The 5656-nt window shown below is 36.6% G+C and overlaps 1 non-coding gene across 1 annotated transcript; it reads right to left on the bottom strand.

Annotated features, from left to right (window-relative positions):
- Positions 1–747: 747 nt before the first annotated feature.
- On the bottom strand, positions 748–854 carry LOC129495365 (U6 spliceosomal RNA). Its single transcript, XR_008661522.1, has one exon. It is a non-coding gene; the product is annotated as a U6 spliceosomal RNA (small nuclear RNA).
- Positions 855–5656: the final 4802 nt, after the last annotated feature.

The following is a 5656-nucleotide window of genomic DNA, read 5'->3' as shown; positions in this document are numbered from 1 at the left end:
AGGAGGGAGAAATAGTACTGTTTTCCTACCAATGTTTTAATTCCTATCAAGAAGTAACATATCCATCTCCGTATCCAACATAGTAAACCTATATTTCCTTTATTTACAAATAAATCCTTCCAATCCTAGCTGCTTCTTAAGACACAGACATGGGTTCATTGGAAGTTAAATAAAAGGTAAATGGGTGTGAGATATCAATAGGTGACCCAGATTACACAGTAACATACAGCATGCATAAAAAGGCAAAGCTTGTCTCCGCTGCCTGCTCATCAGAAACTATTTGCTAGGCAGGGTAGTTCTGCTGAATTGCTCTTTGCTACATCCTCAGAAATGAATCATACATAGGACCTTCCAATTTTAGGAAAATACTGTACTTGCTTTTTTCAAGCATTGTAGAAGCTTATATAAAGAATGACAATAGGGCGTTACTTTGATTCTGAAGTTTTCAATATTTAAATCCAAAAATTATGTTAACCTTACTTCCATGGCTATACCATGTGACTGAGTCCCTTTTTCCTTTCAATTTCAGGAAGTAAGCAGAACCAGAAAAGAACCTGTCTAGAATTAGGGGTGTCTGATATTAATCATTCTCTCTACTAATATATTGTCACTGGAAGGAATGATACAATAGGACACCTGGGCTTTTGAGATTTAACATTGGTGATTAAGGTTCCCAGGATTTAGGCAGAGTCTCAAAGGTAAACGGCCTCATATTTTCATTGCACTAGTGAAAAAAGAAATTTTTTTGTTAATATGGAACAATTCACGAATTTCTATGTCATTATTGCATAGGAGACATGCTAACCTTTCCTGTATCATTCTAATTTTTGCATATGTGCTGCCAAAGAAAGTACCCCCTAGTAAAAATACTTATGTCCCTTCTAGGAGCAGTTTGATTACTGGGTCAAGTTTATCAACTGACTCTTCCTTTCAAATGTATTCTTTCCAGTTTTTCTAAGATATTTTTATTTCCAAGTTCAATGTCAATCTCTGACATCTATTGAAGCTGGAATCTTCTTTAACATTATGCCCATGAAGCTAAAGATGAATATTTGTTCTAGTGCTGTTTCTGTTTCCCTACTTTTGTAACAGAAAATAATAAAGGCCATGAGTGATTTGATTCAGAGCTTTGAAATTGACTGGAAAATGGAATTCTTCAGAATGACTTACCTCTTTAGTCAACCAACTTAGGAAGATCATACAAAAGCTGAAATGTCAACTCAATTGGGATATGTGATAGAGAAATAATAGTGGTGAGACTAGCTATATTTTTAAATAGAAAAACTAGGCTGCAGGATATTATACACTACTTTTACTTAAAATTGAAAGCAACCTTGGGACGGCTGGGTGGCTCAGCAGCTGAGCATCTGCATTTGGCTCAGGGTGTGATCTCGGTCTGGGGATCAAGTCCCCATTGGGCTCCCTATGAGGAGCCTGCTCCTCCCTCTATGTCTCTGCTTCTCTCTCTGTGTCTCTCAGGAATAAATAAATAAAATATTTTTAAAAATTGAAACCAACCCAGAGAAACTTATGCATTTTTAAAATGACTTTAATTGGCTCATTTCACACCAGGAAGTCAATGTTTGTTAAATTATTAAAAGACATCATATAATGATACAGGTCAAGTTCTTTTATAAAAGGTCTTTACAATGAAAAACTTACTACAATGAGTGTATTTTCAAGGCACAAGTTAGTGAACTATAATGCTTTGGGGGCCTTAAAATAATAAAATAAAAAACTGGTAATTCAGTATGACAAATGCTTTTCTTTTTAACAGACTGCTAAAAATTCTCATCATATTTCATTTTTATTCTCTTATTAACCCTCGTTCAAATGTAAAAGTATGGTGTGGGAAATGAACCTTAAATGGAACATACTTAGTTTTCTGGAAAATTATACTAATCATATTATATTATTGTCCAATTAAATAAATCATCTTTTTTGGTAGTAGTATAATGACATTATCTTCCTTTTAGTATCTCAGGAACAAAATGCACAGCTGAAGCACTTCCTCCAAACAAAAGAATATCAGCCTGAGCCCCAAAATGTTTATTCTATCTCTGATACTCTATACATAAGCTTTCAAAAGTTCGAATATGAATTTGAGATATTAAGTATCTTAAAAGCTAAATCACCTTAAATCAAGAATTTTTACTTGGTGTTCATTTGTAATCTTGAAATGGCACATACTTCATGTGCATGTGTGCATCTGAAATTTTTAATGGAAAGAATTTCTAACTTTAATCAAATTATAAAAGTAATCACACAAAATTCTTAAAAATTATTTTCTCAATCATTTCTAGGCTGAAGCACTACCATGCCCACTTCAATCAAGTATCAGCTAAAGTGTTGAGACTTAAAATAAACTCATAATAAGATTTCAAGAATCATCAGATTTAGTCAATATAGCATGGATGATACCTGCATAGCAGTGGTCTCATGATTTATGGGTACAATTTCTGATATCCCAGCCCCTCGCACTAAGGAAAATGGTGATCATGGGAAATTCACTAAGTGAATATGGACTACCTCAGCTCAGAAGAGCCATCAACTCAGATATCTCAGGAAGATGACTAGTTCCCATTCTACTATATCACAACAATCCTGGTTACTCTTCGCTTGATAAATAAAACCTATAACAATGCTGCCTTGCTGAGGACATGGTCCCTAGCCAGATTCTGATTAATCTTAAAGTCCAGGTACTCTCATTAATTTTTTGAGATAGGACTGCAAGGAGGATATACCAAGTTATTGGTCCACTGTCCAGGAGAAGAGATGGAAATAGATCTTGAAAGATTAATGCTGCCTTGTTGCAACAAATCCCTCTATCATCTTCAAGCTGGGAAGAGTACTAGCCTTACCAAAAAGGAGTAGGCCACTTCTGCTTTCTCAGAGACTAACATTGATATGGATACTAAAGACTTTCAGGTGCATAAACCCAAATATCCTTATCTCATGCACGGAGTTCCTTTCTTCCTTAATCAGGGTGCTTTGCTGACCATTACAGGTCTGTCTAGATTGAGAATGTAAAGTTTGTTGAAGCTCTTTTACACTATAGTTAAGTTCTGGACCTGATTTCAACTCTTCCTCAGCAAAAGCTACCGGAATGCTGTGACCTATATGACCCCAAGAAATCCACTGTCTTCTACTTGGAGTTATTGATTGATGATTCGTACCTGCCATCTTTTATTATTTCTTCAGAACACCAATGACTCCTATCAACAGGCATTTTCTTTTTAATTACTGTACCTCCTAAATGTCTCACAGATTGATACATTGATACACTACCAGATTTATTCCCTAGTGTAACATTCAGCTCACCACCAGTGAAAAGTTTGAGCAATAGCATTCCTACCTTGGGTTACTGTCTATTCATACTCAAACCAACCACTAGGGATTCTCCTTGCCAACCCTGGCTGTTGATAGTTTCAAAATTCCTTCCCATCTTCTTTGTGGACCCATATCTAGCACTGTCTATAACAAACTGAATTTCCTGGTATGCAAACTCTGAGGTGAATTTGAGTACAGTTACTGGGATGTGTTCTTTGAAGGGTAATAGGAGGAAATAAAATTAGGCTGAGGAAGAAATTGGACTACAATGAAGTCATACAAGGCCTCTGCCATTCCCAAGAGGGGTTATAAACAAGAATGGCCCTTCAGATCTGCCCTGTGTTGAGACATGGAGCCAGGTTTATATACTCTCACAGTGACCAGTAACAGGTTTCAGAAGAAAGCATTACCCCAGGAAAGGTGGCTCTCTTTGGCAGAAGGCAACTCCCTTTGCCTTGGCAGATGAGGTTGTGCTACAGACTGAATATTTAAATACTGCCCCCCCACCCCCGAACACCTGGTGGCTCAGTGGTTGAGCATCTGCCTCCAGCTCAGGGCATGATCCTGGCGTCCTGGGATTGAGTCCCACATCAGACTCTCTGAGGGAAGCCTCCTTCTCCCTCTGCCTATGTCTCTGCCTCTCTGACTCCCATGAATAAATAAATAAAATCTTTAAAAAAAACTTTAAGTACTCCTCAAATTCATATGTCAAAATTCTAACTGGTAAGGTGATGATTTTAGGAGGTTGGGCCTTTGGATGGTGATCAGTTCATGAGGATGAAGTTCTCATGATTGGGATTAGCACCCTTGTAAAAGAGAACCAGAGAGCTAGCTTGTCTGTTCCACCTCATGAGGACACAAATGAACTCTCACCAGCCACCACACTGAAATTGCTACTGCCAAGATCTTTGCTTTGACTTCTCAGCCTCCAGAACTATAAGAAATAAGTGTGTGTTGTTTATAAGCCATCCGACATATGGTAATTTTGTTATAGCGTCCCAAGTGGACAGAGATAGGTGGTCACCCTGCAGCACTCCAGCAACTGATGGAATCGCTCCTTTAGTAGTAAAAAGTAATATGAGGGTACAACATAGGATACACTAAAATGGTGCAATTAAATTGAATAACTAGTGCAGCAGTCAGTGACCAAAGGTTTAACAGTTCCGCTCATTGATGCTTGGCTAAATCAGACCTAAGGATCTTTTATTTCCCCATGATTAGAAGAAAATAATTATTTAGTTCAGGTAACTGATAAACTATTCAGCTGGTAAGAAAAAACAAACGTATCTGTGAAAAAGAAATGAAAACAAATCAAAACAAATGTCTATTAAGAGCCTGATTATAGATTAGATACTCAATACCTCTTGCATTATGAAATTCTTGGGCACAATTAACTAACATTCATATTATACCACCTTCATATATACTCAAGGGGTCTGTTTCTATTTCCTTCTCTCCTATTCCTCCATCCTAGGACAAGTGGGAAGCATGAGGGCAGAGTGAGTGGCTGAGGGCAGCTTTAGGGAGGGTCCAAAGATGGGAAGTGATGCAACATGAGGAACCAATTTTGAATTTGAATTTTAGCAGGCAAAAGTGACACATAAGCACTGAAAAGTATAAAGAGAAGAGTTAGGTTGGAAGCTCCCATGAAGGTCAGGGGGTGAGTATCAGGGATAAGCTCATCAACTTCATGCTGGTAAGGCCAATATATTGCATAAGAGAGATGCTGCATGAGAAAGATATTAGAATTCAAATGGATAATTATTTTGAAGTTCTTGCTATACTTTATTAAAAACTAAAATTTATTCTCTAGAAAAATTTTAGAGTAACAAGAAGATTATGAAAATAGAGGAGAGTTCCCATATAACCCATATCCAGTTTCTCTTTTATCATCTTATATTAGTATAGTAATTTTGTTACAGTTAACCAATATTGATATATTATTATTATTGTTATTCAGATTGCCTTAGTTTTTGCCTAATATCTTTTTTTTCTTCCAGAATCCCAACTAAGGTACCACATTTCACCTGGTTGTCATATCTCTTTAGACTACTTTTGGCTATATTGGTTTCTCAGACTTTCATTGTTTTTGATGAACATCAGTCTTGAGGGGTACTGGTCAGATATTTTGTAGAATGTCTTTCTACTGGGATTTTTCTGAGTTTTCTTCATTATTAAAATGGGATTATGGGATTTGAGGAAGGAAACCACAGAGGAAAAATAGCATTCTCATCATAACATATCAGGAATAAATAATAACATGATTTATCACTGTTGATATTAACCTTGATCACCAAACTAATGTAGTGATTATCAGATTTCTCCA

The sequence above is a fragment of the Nyctereutes procyonoides genome, unplaced genomic scaffold (assembly GCF_905146905.1).
Source record: "Nyctereutes procyonoides isolate TBG_1078 unplaced genomic scaffold, NYPRO_anot_genome, whole genome shotgun sequence".
Lineage (NCBI taxonomy): Eukaryota > Metazoa > Chordata > Mammalia > Carnivora > Canidae > Nyctereutes > Nyctereutes procyonoides.
This window is presented reverse-complemented; position numbering and strand designations above follow the sequence as displayed.